This window comes from Taudactylus pleione, unplaced genomic scaffold (genome assembly GCF_031769625.1).
Source record: "Taudactylus pleione unplaced genomic scaffold, aTauple2 ptg000788l, whole genome shotgun sequence".
NCBI classification, from domain to species: Eukaryota; Metazoa; Chordata; class Amphibia; order Anura; family Myobatrachidae; genus Taudactylus; species Taudactylus pleione.
The window spans coordinates 7,138,383-7,156,061 of NW_028285190.1; positions in this window are offsets into that span (position 1 = coordinate 7,138,383).

The window sequence follows — 17,679 nt, forward strand, 5'->3', positions numbered from 1 at the left end:
AAAATGGCTTGCCCCCTTTCCCCAAAGCACAACCAGCCCTGGGCTCTTCACAGCCGGTCCTGGTTGTGCTAAATACAAGGGACAAACAACGTAGGGTGTCCCCTGTATTTTGCACAACCAGCACCAGGCTTTTCCAACTCAGTCCTGGTTGTCAAAATACAGGGGACAAAAGACGTAGCGGTCCCCTGTATTTAGCACAACCAGCATTGGGTTCAGCCGAGCCAGTCTTGGTTCTGGAAATACAGGGGACAAAAGCGTAGGGGTCCCCTTTATTATCCATAACCAGCACTGGACCCTTTCTAGCGGGGGAGTAATGCCACAGCCAGGGGAACCCTTTCACTGTGTCCCTCGGCCAAAGCATTACCCCTGACCGCTAGTCAGCCCAGGCCGGGAATCCCTGGGGAGTTGGGGACCCCCCCAATAAAGTAGTACCCCTCTTCAGGGCACCCCAGGCTTAGGCTATTAGCCCGGGGCTATCCCCGGCACCCCTAGAGCGGTGGGTGCCGGGTTGATTATGTAAAAATGTGGTGCATTTGAAAGTATAAAAATATTGTCTTTTGCAGTAGAACTACAGGTCTCAGCAAGCCTCCCTACCAACATACAGGACATTACGGGCCTGCTGGTACCTGTAGTTCACCTGCAAAAAAATTATAAAAAAATGACAAGACACACCGTGAAAGTAAAAGTTTATTAAATACATGCACACACATGCACACTCACTATTTCACATACTCACCTATGTATCCCTGAAGCCAATCATGTCCCCTTCTCCAAGTAGATAATCCACGAGTACCTGTAAAAAAAAATTCCATACTCACCTCACTTCCTATGCGTGGATCAGTGCAGCAGAGTGCAAACAGACTGTTGAAGGTGGGGGGCGGAGCCAAATACCGGCCAGCCGAAGCTTTAAGGTGCGTACACACTGGGCGATAAAGTGGACGACTGAACGATAACGATATCGTTATCGTTCAGTCGTCCACTTTATCGTCCATTTTTAAGCCTAAAAAGATGAACGATGACGACGACGCGCGTTCCCGCGGGTCGTTTGTCATCATCGGGCTGACATGCAGGCCAACCTGACGATCTCGTCAGGTTGCTGCATGTCAGGGATTGAGGGAGAGAGCCCGGCGCTGAACGATATCGTTAATGATATCGTTCAGCGGCTGTGCTCAATGTCATAAACGACATTGAGCACAGCCTGTCGGGGACACACTAGACGATATCGCTCAGGGAGCATATCGTCTAGTGTGTATGCACCTTTAGAGTTGAGTGACAAGCAGACTGCAGTAGGTGGGGCTAAACAGTGGCCAATCGGAGCCTGCAGACAGAGTGAGTGACAGACTGTGGGAAGCAGGAGGTGGAGCCACACGCAAGCCAGCTGGAGCCTGGAGAAAATGACAGACTATCTGGTGGGGGCAGAGCAGAGCGGAGGACTACAGTGAGCCGGTGGCCAGCTTTAAAAATAGCACTAATTTACTAACTGGCCGCAGCTGCAGGGGAGTGAGTTGGTGGGCCCCTAGAAGCTTCGGGCCCTTGGGCATCTGCCCAACAAGCCCAATGGAAGAGACGGCCCTGTTTAGAATCTAGTGCTGCGAATATATCAACGGAGACTGTATGGGCCAAGCTACTGCAGTTTCAATAGTGCATACCTGTAGAGACTAATGCTGAATATTCTGATCTTCTGTCAAAAAGCACAAAGCCTAAAAAGCCAAAGTACATATGTTTCCAATGTCATACGTTGGGACAAAAAGCCTTAGAGTGCAGAGCTAGTGAACCAAGTGGTGCTGTACTTCATAACATATAAATGTGACAGAAGGAACGAGTCGTGTTGAATGTAGCATACAGTTACCACAGGGACTGTAAGTACATGGACTCAGAAGCCATAAGGCACTTTAACTATACTGAGAGTGGGCTCAAGTCACTAAAGCCATGTGAATCAGTAAACATCAGGGGAATAGGAGTCCTAAATGCCACTCAAGTTGGACAATTACTGTACTGATTAATAGATGGTGCTGTTAATAATTATGATATCCCCTATTACACACTGTGTTTTAATAAATGTACTTTTTATTTTGTCTAGAAGCGCTAACTATTGTCGTTTACAATTACTGTACGCTTACGTGTTAAAGGCAACACAAAAGATATAGCATTTGTTGCCAATTGTAAACTGAAGAATAAAGAGTACAGAATCCAGTTTACAAAGGGTCAGCGTGTTGTGTACAACCAGAGAGAGACTGTAATTGTGGCAGTAACCCAGTGCCAACAACTGTATATCCTGGACACAGAGGAATGTTGTGCAATGGCAGCTTCTGAATCCAACCAGTCAATGGAACTATGGCACATAGGACTAGGGGTCCTATTCATCATTACTAAAAATTAGATGGAGGTAATTAGGTTTAAAATTCGCTTGGAGTTCTACCTAAGTACCGGAGGAACTCATCATTCTTCCTCTCCATAAGTATCTATTCCGAAAAGCTGTTATTATTGAGATGACAGCTTTTCGGGAAATAGATACTCTTCCCTATCTACTGTAACTTACCGCAGCTGTAATCAGTGCTGCACATGCGCCGTTACATCCATAAAAGCAGCGCATGTGCAGCACTGCCTACAGTTGCGGTAATTGTGTGTGTCCCCCAACCCCCCCTCACCTCACCTCCCTGTCCCCCACTTGCCTGGCCACTGCAGCCACCTCCGGCTCTGGGTGCTGCTCTGACACTGTGTTCTCCCGGCAGGACACAGTAAAGTTTAGAAAAAAAAAAAAGTTTTGTTTTTTTTCTAAACTTGACTGTGTTCTGCCGGGAGAACACAGTGTCAGAGCAGCAGCCGGAGCCAGAGGAGGGACCGGAAGCGCAGGAGGGAGCTGAGGAGGACCTGCCCAGCTGATAGCAGGTAAGTGTAACACACTATACGCCCCCTGAGAGTGGTGTATACTAACACCATCCAATTCCAAAAATACATAATTTTCAGAATTTGATGAATGGCATAATTTCCATATCCCCATACTAATGTATAGGGAGTGTGGAAATTAATGCAGGCGGACTTAACCAGGAGATATCAGTGATATCTCCTGTGTTAAGTGTCTTCATGAATACTAAAATAACGGTAATTAAGGAAAATATCCATAAAAACTTTATTTTAGTGTTGATGAATAGGCCCCTAGGTCACTGAGGGTACTGCAAATATACAGAAACTTCTAGATGGCATGGCGACAGGGAAGTCAGCAAACAATTCTGAGACCAGAATGTGGAAATTGCAAGAAAGGCAAGCAAACATGTTGCACCTTTTCCAAGTCTGCATTCAGAGCTAAAGCACCATCAGAATGAGTGAATTAGTGCATACAGATGTATGTGAACCAATGGAAGAGGAATCCATGAGTGAGAATCGATACTTTTTGACACTCATTGGTGATGTTATATGTAGGGCCGGTACAAGGTTTCTCTGCGCCGTAGGCATAGCTTCAGCCTAGCGAACCCCTCAACCTCAGTAAAGCTGCCATCTACAGCAACATTTTCAACCACTGTGCTGTGGCACACTAGTGTGCCGTGAGTGGTTGTCAAGTGTGCCGCGGCAGACAGCTCACTGCACTTGTACTATAGTGTGTTTTATTCCCGAGGAGGTCGGTGTAGTGTGTTTTATTCCCAAGGAGGTTGGTGTAGTGTGTTTTATTCCCGAGGAGGTTGGTGTAGTAGTGTGTTTTATTCCCGAGGAGGTCGGTGTAGTGTGTTTTATCCCCGAGGAGGTCGGTGTAGTGTGTTTTATCCCGAGGAGGTCGGTGTAGTGCGTTTTATTCCCGAGGAGGTCGGTGTAGTGTGTTTTATTCCCGAGGAGGTCGGTGTAGTGTGTTTTATTCCCGAGGAGGTCGGTGTTTTATTCCCGAGGAGGTCGGTGTAGTGTGTTATATCCCCGAGGAGGTCGGTGTAGTGTGTTTTATTCCCGAGGAGGTCGATGTAGGGTGTTTTATCCCCGAGGAGGTCGATGTAGTGTGTTTTATCCCCGAGGAGGTCGGTGTAGTGTGTTTTATTCCCGAGGAGGTCGGTGTAGTGTGTTTTATTCCCGAGCAGGTCAGTGTAGTGTGTTTTATTCCCGAGGAGGTCGGTGTTTTATTCCCGAGGAGGTCGGTGTAGTGTGTTTTATCCCCGAGGAGGTCGATGTAGTGTGTTTTATCCCTGAGGAGGTCGGTGTAGTGTGTTTTATTCCCGAGGAGGTCGGTGTAGTGTGTTTTATTCCCGAGGAGGTCGGTGTAGTGTGTTTTATTCCCGAGGAGGTCGGTGTTTTATTCCCGAGGAGGTCGGTGTAGTGTGTTTTATCCCCGAGGAGGTCGGTGTAGTGTGTTTTATCCCAGAGGAGGTCGGTGTAGTGTGTTTTATCCCCGAGGAGGTCGGTGTAGTGTGTTTTATTCCCGAGGAGGTCTGTGTAGTGTGTTTTATTCCCGAGGAGGTCTGTGTAGTGTGTTTTATTCCCGAAGAGGTCGGTGTAGTGTGTTTTATCCCCGAGGAGGTCGGTGTAGTGTGTTTTATTCCCGAGGAGGTCGGTGTAGTGTGTTTTATTCCCGAGGAGGTCGGTGTAGTGTGTTTTATTCCCGAGGAGGTCGGTGTAGTGTGTTTTATTCCCGAGGAGGTCGGTGTAGTGTGTTTTATTCCCGAGGAGGTCGGTGTAGTGTGTTATATCCCCGAGGAGGTCGGTGTAGTGTGTTTTATTCCCGAGGAGGTCGTGTAGGGTGTTTTATCCCCGAGGAGGTCGGTGTAGTGTGTTTTATTCCAGAGGAGGTCGGTGTAGTGTGTTTTATCCCCGAGCAGGTCAGTGTAGTGTGTTTTATTCCCGAGGAGGTCGGTGTTTTATTCCCGAGGAGGTCGGTGTAGTGTGTTTTATCCCCGAGGAGGTCGGTGTAGTGTGTTTTATTCCCGAGGAGGTCGGTGTAGTGTGTTTTATCCCCGAGGAGGTCGGTGTAGTGTGTTTTATCCCCGAGGAGGTCGGTGTAGTGTGTTTTATTTCCGAGGAGGTCTGTGTAGTGTGTTTTATTCCCGAGGAGGTTTGTGTAGTGTGTTTTATCCCTGAGCAGGTCAGTGCAGTGTGTTTTATTCCCGAGGAGGTCGGTGTTTTATCCCCGAGGAGGTCGGTGTAGTGTGTTTTATTCCCGAGGAGGTCGGTGTAGTGTGTTTTATCCCCGAGCAGGTCAGTGTAGTGTGTTTTATTCCCGAGGAGGTCGGTGTTTTATTCCCGAGCAGGTCGGTGTAGTGTGTTTTATCCCCGAGGAGGTCGGTGTAGTGTGTTTTATTCCCAAGGAGGTTGGTGTAGTGTGTTTTATTCCCGAGGAGGTTGGTGTAGTAGTGTGTTTTATTCCCGAGGAGGTCGGTGTAGTGTGTTTTATTCCCGAGGAGGTCGGTGTAGTGTGTTATATCCCCGAGGAGGTCGGTGTAGTGTGTTTTATTCCCGAGGAGGTCGGTGTAGGGTGTTTTATCCCCGAGGAGGTCGATGTAGTGTGTTTTATCCCCGAGGAGGTCGGTGTAGTGTGTTTTATTCCCGAGGAGGTCGGTGTAGTGTGTTTTATCCCCGAGCAGGTCAGTGTAGTGTGTTTTATTCCCGAGGAGGTCGGTGTTTTATTCCCGAGGAGGTCGATGTAGGGTGTTTTATCCCCGAGGAGGTCGATGTAGTGTGTTTTATCCCCGAGGAGGTCGGTGTAGTGTGTTTTATTCCCGAGGAGGTCGGTGTAGTGTGTTTTATCCCCGAGCAGGTCAGTGTAGTGTGTTTTATTCCCGAGGAGGTCGGTGTTTTATTCCCGAGGAGGTCGGTGTAGTGTGTTTTATCCCCGAGGAGGTCGGTGTAGTGTGTTTTATCCCTGAGGAGGTCGGTGTAGTGTGTTTTATTCCCGAGGAGGTCGGTGTAGTGTGTTTTATTCCCGAGGAGGTCGGTGTAGTGTGTTTTATTCCCGAAGAGGTCGGTGTTTTATTCCCGAGGAGGTCGGTGTAGTGTGTTATATCCCCGAGGAGGTCGGTGTAGTGTGTTTTATTCCCGAGGAGGTCGGTGTAGTGTGTTTTATCCCAGAGGAGGTCGGTGTAGTGTGTTTTATCCCTGAGGAGGTCGGTGTAGTGTGTTTTATTCCTGAGGAGGTCGGTGTAGTGTGTTTTATTCCCGAGGAGGTCTGTGTAGTGTGTTTTATTCCCGAGGAGGTCTATGTAGTGTGTTTTATTCCCGAGGATGTCGGTGTAGTGTGTGTTATTTCCGAGGAGGTCTGTGTAGTGTGTTTTATTCCCGAGGAGGTCTGTGTTGTGTGTTTTATTCCCGAGGAGGTCTGTGTAGTGTGTTTTATTCCCGAGGAGGTCTGTGTAGTGTGTTTTATTCCCGAGGAGGTCTGTTTCGTGTGTTTTATTCCCGAGGAGGTCTGTTTCGTGTGTTTTATTCCCGAGGAGGTCTGTGTAGTGTGTTTTATTCCGGAGGAGGTCTGTGTAGTGTGTTTTATTCCGGAGGAGGTCGGCGTAGTGTGTTTTATTCCCGAGGAGGTCGGTGTAGTGTGTTTTATTCCCGAGGAGGTCAGTGTAGTGTGTTTTAGTCCTGTGGAGGCTTAATTTTTTTATTTGGAAGCCAAAGTGTATGTTTTTTAATTGGTCACGCACGCCGCATCGCCGGATAGTGTACCTTGGAATTTTAAATTCTTGTGTAGCGTGCCTCGAGTGGAAAAAGGTATTAATTAATTTTCAAAGTCGCATAATTATTTTTTTTTTTTAATGTTCTGCAGACTGCTGCAGCATACACTAGCAGACCTCTCTGCTGGTGGTATATACTATATAGTGTTCTTGTTGTGTGATTGTATAAAAATAATTATTTACACTAACTACACAGACAGCCTAAAGCTTGCTGAGCTGACTTACCGCTAGCTAGACATTTTTGTTTTCAATAATCTTCTGTACAAGACTCGGCTCAGCCAGCAGCCCGGTAGCCAGCTCCTCGTCGTCTGTAAAGGAAGAGGAGGAGTTAAGGCAGGGAAGGACAGAGCAGGTCAGGGGGCGGGTGGCCACACTTGTAAACAGTGCATGTCAGTGCGGACTGCACCACTGACAGCCTGAGTGGAAGCTGCGGTAAGGCATGTGTTGGCTGAGGTGACTGACAGAGGCGGCCGTGGGTCTATCCGCAGCCGCCGCTAGCACAATGTACAGGAAGGATGTCCCATTGAGACATCTTCCATATTTTTAGTTAAACTGACTCAGTGGCACCCTCCAGCAACCTCCAGTGACCGGCACCCTCAGGCAGCTGCCTAAAGCTGCCTAATGGTGGCGCCGGCCCTGGTTACCTAGCATGTGTCAACAGAACAAAGGTTACGGATTGTGGGACATCAGTAATAAAAGACTTCTAAAGTCCAGAGACATATTGTTTCAAGAGACCACTTCAGTTGAAAGACAAACTACACAGTAATAAAGTAATAAGACAAATATTTGTGATACTAGACATGCCTGCAGGTGGGTTTGTGTCAGAGTCTGAAACAGTAGATACAAATAATCAAACAAGAAGCAGAAGCTCTGTGAGAAGTAACAAAGTATAACCTCACAAAATGTATATGGAAGAGTTTGCAAACTTTGGCCCTCATTCAGAGCCACTCGCAAACAGCAGTACGCTCGTTGCGTTCCGATGTTGAATAACCGCGCATGCGTCGGTGTAACACTGCGCATGTGCGTACGGCAGATTGCGAGTTTTTTGGGTCTCGTTCGTCAAATACCGTACAGGAAGTGACATGTCAAATGTGATTGACAGAACAGGGCATTTTTGGGTGTTGACGGGGGTGGAGATGGAAAAACGCAGGCGTGGCGAGGCGTTTTTGGGGCGTACATACATTAGCAAATGCGAGCGTAAAATGTGTTCGGACCGACTCATACGTCACTGGATGATCCTCTTTCCCTTCAAAATGCTCGCACAGCTTAGGGTCTGGATTACTCGACCACATTGGCGATGGCCTTCTCCTCCGTCCCGGGACTCCACGATGTTGTTGCGATTAATCGCGGGAGGGCTGAAAAGCAATTAGTGTTGGATTGAAAACCGGCTTGGTATGTGTTTTGAAATCAGTTTTTTGGGATAGCACAAAACCGTACGCAGGTGGAACTCAGAGCTTCTAATGTCAGGATGACACAATCAATTTGCGTACATTTGTTGGGGTTTATTTTGCCCTCAATTTGGTGGTTAGGGCCTATTGTAACAATAATGTCATCATGTTTTAATTTTCGCACCATTTTATTTTTACCTCTTGAATTTGCCTCGTTATATGATTTTTTAAACGTTCCTTAAAGAGCCCATTTCTTTTTTTTTTCTTTTTCTTGTTTTTTGCCAGTTTTTGCCTTTTGGTCCAGGATTAAATGTAACCCATTTGTACAATAATTTCACAATCCAATGTCAGATTTTTTGTTTCAATTTATTGCTCAAACAAAAAAATTAAAAATTAAAATATTGGGGACATCTTTTTTTGCCAAAGATATGTCCCAAAATCAAACAAATTGGCCCAACATAACTGTTGACATAAACATACATCCAAAATTTAAAAACATTTCACAAGAAAGGAGAGGGAAGTTTTGACCAGAAAGGAATATGAGCCAAGCACAGAAGGATTGTGGGAAAAGTCACCATTGCTGTCACCGTTTTTTCACCCGTTTGGATGGGGGAGGGAGGGCGCCAGACCGGGTCCGGGATGTCATCGGGCTGGCCTGTCCAGAGGCAGATGTTGTGGCCTCTGGACTAGGCACAGGGCTAGGCACATTTGGAGGATTGGCTGATGTTGTGCCAGAGGTGGAGGATCCTGATGTTCCGGCAGGAAGGGAGGTCGGCTCCACCATGTGCTGGCGAACGAGCTGCTCCAGGGCATTGGCGATGCGGATGTTGGCCCTGGTATTTTCCGCCAGGGCCTGACCAATGGTCACGTTGGCCGCAGCATTTTGCTCCAGGGCCTCAGCCACCCGTACCAGACTGGCGTCCATCCTCTGCAGAATCTCCGTATGGAAATCCGATTTGAAATTGAGTTCTGCGAGGAGGGACACTGCCTGCGAGGGGGATTGCCCTGGACTGGCTTCTGCAGGGTCCTCAGCCGGATGTACTGATTCCTCCCCTGCCGAGCCAGCAGAAATTCGGTGGCCAAGGCTCCCCTCTGGAGCAGACTCATCCGCCTGTGTCTCTGTTAGGAAAAAAGAGAAAAGCCTCACATTAGAATCTACATATTGGCACAATAACATTTCAGAGTTGATGACATCAAAAGATTTACCTGGGACAACATGAGGAGCCGCAAAGTCTGGCATGTCCGTATCCATGTTGGACACGCCAAACACCTCCACAGGCTGCACACACCCCTGTGCCAGCTCTTCTAAATCCGTCAACTCCAATGACACAGGGGTGGGACCCCCACCTGTCCCCCTTGCATGCCTAGCCCTGTCCGCGAGTTTTTGCTTTAGGCGATATTTGAAGTCGCCCCATCTGTGGGAAAAAATGGAAGCCATTATCCTTTTGTTTAAAATGGTGTTTGTTTTTAGGGGGGGCAAGTGTTTACTTACCGCCGTTTGACATCCCAGGCTAGACGGACATAATCACCCACCCTATTGACAGCAACGGCTACCTCTTCCCACATTCTCCCCTTCTGGCTTAGACTCATATTCCTGTCTGCCTGTGGCAGGATGTCCACACACTTCTGTATCAAAACCTCCATCTCCTTTCTTGTGAAATGTGGCTGCCTTTTTTTTTTGGCAGCTTTGGCCGGAATACTGGGCCCAGCAGCCTCTTCCATGTCATCCTCCTCACCTATTTGTGTAAATATTCAGACTTCACAAAATCACAACTTGCCCAATCTTATGTTTCAAATTAATCATTGATACAAAATGCATGAAAGACTTACCGCCTGACTCTTGGGCATTGTTTCCCTGGTCTGTCGCCATGTCTGAGGTCCAAACAAGAAATACACCAGAATTTTAATGTGTTTTCGTGACGTATTTATGCATGCGTCCTTATTTTGCGGCCGCATCATTGATTGTGCGTTCCTATGATCCCTCCTTAATTTGTGCGGGAAACGAAACACTATTTATGGCTTGGTGTGTCTCGAGTCGAGGTGGCGTTTTTGGATTGTTGGAGGTTACCTTGGCTGGAGTGTATTGATTGCGTATAAAGGAGTTGGCATTTGGAGATTATTTTGTTTGGTAGATTTGCGTTTTTATTTTCCGTTCTCTTTTTTGCTTTTTATTTTTTGGACCTCGTTTCTTGATTTGGTAAGTTTTGTGAAGTCTAACTTTTGATCAATTGTTGTTTCATTGTGTTTCTTCGTTTTTTTAAATTTTGGATCCCTATTTTCATCTATTTTAGCTTTTGATTAATTTCGGACCCAAAGTCCTTTTGATTTGGACTCTTATATATTTGCTCTTGGTAAGTCCATTTTTTATCTTGTATTTGCGAACTAATTAGTGCATTTTTACTACTTACTATTGTGACTTGTATTTGCGAACTAATTAGCGCATTTTTACTACTTACTATTGTGACTTGTATTTGCGAACTAATTAGCGCATTTTTACTACTTACTATTGTGACTTGTATTTGCGAACTAATTAGCGCATTTTTACTACTTACTATTGTGACTTGTATTTGCGAACTAATTAGCGCATTTTTACTACTTACTATTGTGACTTGTATTTGCGAACTAATTAGCGCTTTTTAAAATGCTTATTAATCATTTTTATATTTTTGAGGTTGCCCTTTCGCTTTTTGTGCAAACATTTCAACCCATTTTGATGTACTGTGTGCAATGTCGTTTTGCACTTTTGCCAAATGTGTGTTTCGCATATTTTAAGTTTGGTCTAGCACAAAATTTAGAAACAAAAATGCACAGAGTGAAATTTGTAAAATAATTTTTGTGATTAATTTCAGTTTGGACGTATCATGACAATACCCCGGCATGTAAGCAGCAATGGATGGTATCATCAAGCTAAGTTGTTTTGAATTTTCTTTTGGGGTGGGTTCAAAGCCTTACATTCCAATCTTGCCATTTCAGGTTGATCTAGGGCGGATTGTTCTGGCCATGCTCCCGGAAGCCGACCAACCTCAATCTCGTCCCAGGCGTAGGCATCGTAGGCGTGCAAGGCACCAGATATTTCGAACACGTGTCACCCTTTTTGGAATGCCCGATGATGAGGTTTTAAGACGCTACCGTCTTCCTCCCAAAATCATCATAGACACTCTCTCATTAATAGAGAGTGATCTTGAGCGGCAAATTGACAGTCCTACAGCAATACCACCACTTACGCAATTTATGGCGGTGTTACATTTCTGTGCCTCAGGATCATTTCAAACAACGGTGGGAATAGTGGCGGGCATCTCACAATCCTCCTTTTCCCGGATCCTGAGGGCAGTGATGGAGGCACTTTTCAAGCACCTCCATCATTTTATTCAAATGCCTTTGGATATGGGTGCCCTTAGTGTGGCCAAGGCCAATTTTTACCAAATAGCTGGCTTCCCACACATCATAGGGGTTGTGGATGGTACTCACATACCACTTCAGCCTCCAGCACGGCTGGAGGCCATATTTCGAAACAGGAAACACTATCACTCCCTGAATGTAATGGTGGTATGTGATGCCTCCCTCCAGATCCTGTCCCTGAATGCAAAATTACCAGGAAGTGCACATGACTCCTTCGTCATCCGGCAATCAGGGATATGGCACAAATTAAACAACCTACAAGCTGGTGATGCGTGGCTTCTGGGTAAGTGGAGACCTTTAGTACATAACAATGTTAAGCTTGATACACAGTGATCCTGATGTTGTCTATTCTTTTTCACAGAAGACAGTGGATACCCTTGCATGCCCTGGCTGCTCACTCCTTACTTGGCTCCCACACCAGGTCCACAAAGTGAGTTTAATACCGCACTTACAGCCACCAGGCAAGTGGTGGAGCACTGTATCGGCCTTTTAAAAGGCCGATTCAGATGCCTCCACCGCTCTGGTGGCGAGCTCATGTATTTGCCGGATATGGTTTCGAAAATTGTGGTCCTGTGTGGGATATTTCACAACATCGCCATAAGGAGTGGTGTTCCAATGCAGCCAGAGGATGCCTTACCTGAGGATGGCCCCCCCGAGGTTGGTCGGAGGTCAGTATGTGGGGGCCATACGCGATGATGTGGTGGCCCGATATTTTAGGTAATTATTGATCAAACAACAGTGTGTATACCCAATGTGTTCCGTTTTTTTAACGTTCATCTTTTTTTATATTAATTCTTGCACCATCTTCTGTTTGTTTGCATAATCTTTGGCACTCCAACGATGACTAATTCCTGCTACCCTTCTAAAACCTTTCTGTGGAAACTTCGGGAATATATTCTGACACCAATATTGCAACGCCATATTTTTGAAATCATGTAGACATGGACCTTCGTCAACCAGTTCTTGATTTGTTGTGTGTTTGTTTAGTTTTTTTGGTATGTGGAGTTTTTCTGATTATCACTGTGTGTTTTGTTTGTGAGTGACCACTTTGGATTTTGATTTCTGTGGGCACGTTAGAAGCAAGTGTAAACAAACTCCCAAACGTTAATTTTACCTAAGGGGTAACCCAGTAATGAAGCAAGTGGAGCTAAAATGTAATATGTTTTCGGGGTACTAACCAACACAACAAGGAATCGTGTACAATCAGTTGCCTTCATAAGATTGTCCTGAGCAGTTTGGCCACCAAATAGGAACCTGAAAAATGGTGTAAACTATCATGTTGACCACCACAAAAAAGGAAAATGACATTGGTACTGGGAGGTGTTTCTTGTGCCTGTTTGCATTCGAAATACAACACACAATCTGTAGTGAGTTTCTGGGGCAAACCTTGCTTTAAGAGTCTACTTATGTCAGTGTAAAGAATCTTGGATTTACTCCAAACGCATGAGACAGAGCTTGATTTTAAACAGATTTATTAAGAAACAATTTGTAAAAAAAATAAAAAAAACACTAATTCCTAAGGAGGACCAACAGATGCTCAAGGCCCTGCATTAGCCCGGTGACCTGCTCCCGCATACGGCCCACACAATTCAGAATCTCTTCCCGACGCCTCTGTTCCTCTGTGGGTGACAAAAGTTTGGGGATTAATAAATCGATAATGAAGCAACATTGTAAAAAAACAAAAAACAAGCAAACACATACTTACAAGCTTGAGGGCCAAAAAAAAATTACACGGATAAAACCCAGAACCCCAAAATGTCGTATGCCAAAAATACAAGGGCCCTAAAAAAAGGCACACAGGTGTGATATGTGTATGGTGACATCAGCAGGAACAGGTACAGACAACCCCCAAAAATACCCTAAGGCGAAAAAAAGTAAAAAAAAATGGGGACGACACATGATTACATACAAACAGTTTGTGGTGTCCAAAATAAACTTTAAAAACATACCGTTCTCCAAAACGAGAGAGCCAGAAGCCACTCCCTGGACCACCTCGGAGGTGGCTAAATTCCCCAACCCGAGGGGCAGGGTGTTTTCTTGATCCTGGGAGGGGGTATTTGGAGGAGGGACGGATGGAGGAGAGGGGGAATTGGGCTGGAGGGAAAGTAGTCCAGAAATATCAGCCACAGGGTCTGGGGAGGAGGGGGGAATAGAGGAATTGGGGGTTGGAGAGAGGGGCCGGGACCGGCGTCTTGTGTGGCGATGCCGCCGTAGTGTTTGCTGTGCCCCTAAAAAATGACCAAAAAATTGTTGTTAGTTTCAACAGGAAACCAAAAAAAAAAAAAATAGGACAGACATAAAAACATGCACATGCAGATATGACTACAATGACTCAATAGGACAGACATGAAAACATGCACATGCAGATATGACTACAATGACTCAATAGGACAGACATGAAAACATGCACATGCAGATATGACTACAATGACTCAATAGGACAGACATGAAAACATGCACATGCAGATATGACTACAATGACTCAATAGGACAGACATGAAAACATGCACATGCAGATATGACTACAATGACTCAATAGGACAGACATGAAAACATGCACACGCAGTTAGGGCCCACAAGAAAAACTTGAAAACCACAGTCCAGAACACTTACTTTCCGCAATCTGCATGCGAAAGCATGCCAGCAAGCGGGGCGTCCGCTGGTGCAGGTCCGACCACCTGCGCTCCAGCTGGCCAATATGTCGGCGTGAGCCGAAGGAGCGCAGGCGTCGACGTACCTCTGCATATGCGGAACGCTTGCGCCTGTTGGAGATGGGTGGAGGCTGACTGGTGATCCTCCTGTCCATCACCTCCGTCAGCACCAGCAGTTCGCGCCTGGTGAATGCGGCGGATCTCATGATGGCAATGATGTTTTTTTGACAAAATATTTTTAATAAAGCACCCAAAAAAAATTTGATTGGCTAATGTATTTGTGAAATTAACAGGACCAATTCTATTGGTTAGTGTATGAGTCATGTGTTCGACAGGGCCAGAAATCTCTTGAGAGTTATGATAGGCTTGATGCAGTGACATGCGTAAGCTAATTTAAATAAAGAAATGAACCACAGAAAAATTGTGGGGAGACAAACAAATAGAACAATTGTTTAATTGGGGCTAACATGTCTTTGGAACAATAAAAGCGAAGGTTTCAGCCGTACGTATTCTGCGAGGAAATACAAACACGGACAAGATTAAAGTTTATTGCATTGTGTTGAAAAAAAAAAAAAAATTAAGCTAATTGATATATTGATTGGCATGATACGATTGAGGGAGGTAGGCCGAAAAAACGAGCAGGTAATCGGAATCTGACAGTCCCACTTCCGGTTTGTACTTGTGCGTGCGTTCCCTTCAAGCAATTTCGGGGATGTACGCTCGCTATTTGGCACCCTCGTTAGTCAGAGGAGGGGTCGCCTGAGTTTGGGGCGGATTTTTAGCTGCGTAGGAAAAAACGAGCGAGTGCTTGAATTTAAATATTTTTTTACGTACGGCGAACGTGCGTACGCCCACTTGCGAGTGGGTCTGAATCAGGGCCTTTGTCTGTTATTTATAAAGGTAAGGGGTAAGGGGAAACCTTAAGCACTATCATAGTACCTGATATAGGTAAGTGGTAGGTGTATCCAGAATACTCGAGTACACATGTGGCCCAAATATGGGTAATTTAGAATTTATGAGACGGAGGTGCTCCCCTGAGAGTGGATATGGAGTGATCAAAGGAAAAAAGTACTCTTTTTTTTTTTTTTTTTTTAGGGGCACTCTACCTACCAAATTATGTTAAAACTTAACAATTATAGGTACGCTTTAAAATGTGAATAACGGAGTAAAAATTACATACAAAACACATAAACAATAGAAATAAAATTGTCCTACTGTTATCCACTGAGCTGGTTGATACAATCTTTTGTCTTTTTCCACACAATAAATTATATATTACAAAGAGTGGAATTATTTCAGCTTTTCTAGCTCAGTGTATAACAGTAGGACAATTTTATTTCTATTGTTTATGTGTTTTGTATGTCATTTTTACTCCGTTATTTGGATTTTAAAGCATACCTATAGACTTTGTCTGTTGTAAACTTCAAACCCTCCGAGAAGCAAAGTCAATAGTTGAAGTCAGCTATAGATAAAGTAATTAGAAGTCTAGACAACAATAACACACTGACTATTGTGGACAAGCCAAGTGACTGTAAAACTGTCAAGAAGAGGATCTATAGACGCTTCACACCGATGGAGGTTTTCCATGTTATAAAGCCTGACTTGTTGCCAAGGGCTACACCCAAAAATCTGGCATTGACTATGTAGAGCTCATCTCGCCTGTTTGCAAGATACATTATGCGACACATGGTCATTGCCATATCTACTATGTCTGATAAGTTACTATAACAACCATACTTTGATTCAGCTTACTAGAATGGTGTATAAGAAGAGATTTATATGGAACCACCAGAACACTACAACTCAAATACATTCCCAGCGGGAAAAGTGTGCCTTTTGAAGAAGTCTTATTTGGTCTTAAACAAAGCTAACAACGTTGGTACAAGAAGTTAGACAGTGTACTGCTGGAACTTTTCGGTCAAAGACTGATCATTGTCTCTACTTCAAGTGGAAAGAGAAAGAACTGTTTGTAATACTTGTCTTTTATAGATGATGCTGGACAAGATGATGAAATAGCCAATGTCAAGCTGTTGCTAAGTGACAAATTCAAGCTTAAAGACCTTGGGCCTGCATACCAACTATTAGGTCTGAGGATCATACAAAACCTAAGTGCTGGGACTGTTACTATAGATCAACAAGGCTACATTGAAGCTATGCTTAACAAGTATGTTGTGGCAGATGTGACAACTACCAGCACATGCATTGCCAAAAGCATGAAAACTTCAAAAGCTATATGTCCAACAACAAATGCAGAAAATTTAGAAATTAGTAAAGTGCCTTATCAGATTGTTATTGGAACTTTGATGTAGGCAAGTGTTGCCACATGATCAGACATAATCCACGCAGTTAGCTTTTGAAGTCAATGCGCAAAAAACTCTGTAAAAGAGCACTGAACAGCCATCAAGCGTATCTTTAGATACCTGAGAGGAACAAGTTAAAAGGTCTAGAAAATAAAACTTAAAGAACTACAAGCAACCAGCAACACCAATTGGGGAGCTGATGAAGATGACAGGCGATCCAATACTGGACCTATTTGCTATGGAAGGCACAGCCTTCAGCTGGACAAGTAGAAAACAGCCAACAGTTGCATTATCTACTACTGAGGTGGAATATATGACTACAGAAACAGCCATTAAGGTACTATGGCTGAAAGAGACTATGGAGGAGATTTATCAAGCTTGGAGAGAGATAAACTGGAGAGAGATAAAGGGGGGATTTATCAAAGCTTGGAGAGAGATAAAGTATCAACCAATCAGCTCCTGTAATTTTTCAAACACAGCCTGTAAAATGATAGTTAGAAACATATCTCTCTCCACTTTATCCCTCTCCAAGCTTTAATAAATCTCCTCTATGTATGGGTTAGGTATTTTTAGTTTGTAGGAGACCATCAACATTGCATGTGACAATTTATCTTCCATTACCAAGCATTACAGCAGATCCAAACGGAAATACCGCCAGTTGAAATCCCGACAGCGGATGCCCGACAGGATGAAGATCCTGACTAGGGTAGGTAAGTAACCTAACCTCCCCTGTCCCCCCCCTAACCCTCCCTTAGTGGTGCCTAACCCTAACCTCCCCCCTAATGCCTAACCCTAACCCCCTCTTACCGATCCCTAAACCTAACCCTCCCGGGGGGATTCCTAACCCTAATCTCTCCCTAGGGGTGCCTAACCCTAACCCTCCCCCCCAGGGATGCCTAACCCTAATCTCCCCCCCCCAAACCTAAGCCTAACCCCGCTCGACACTAATCCTAACCCTCCCCCCTTGTGGCTAACGCTAAGGGCGCCCCGGACTTACCTTCATTCGGGCTGGCGTCCTCGGCATTCCAGCATCGTGATTAAGATAGGCGTCAGTATTTTGACGCCTATCTTAAATCCCTTGCCGAGATTCCGATGTCAGGATTGAGACTGGCGGCCTTGCGACCGCCGATCTCATAACTACGTGCCACCCCAAACATGTTGCTATCAAACATCATTTTATTAGAAAAAGGTGGAAGATAATGCCTCAGTCAATGTATTTCATGTGACCAGTGAAAACAATGCCACAGACATGACGACTAATGTTCTGACGTCTTTTGTTTCTGGTTGCAGGTGAGGGGAT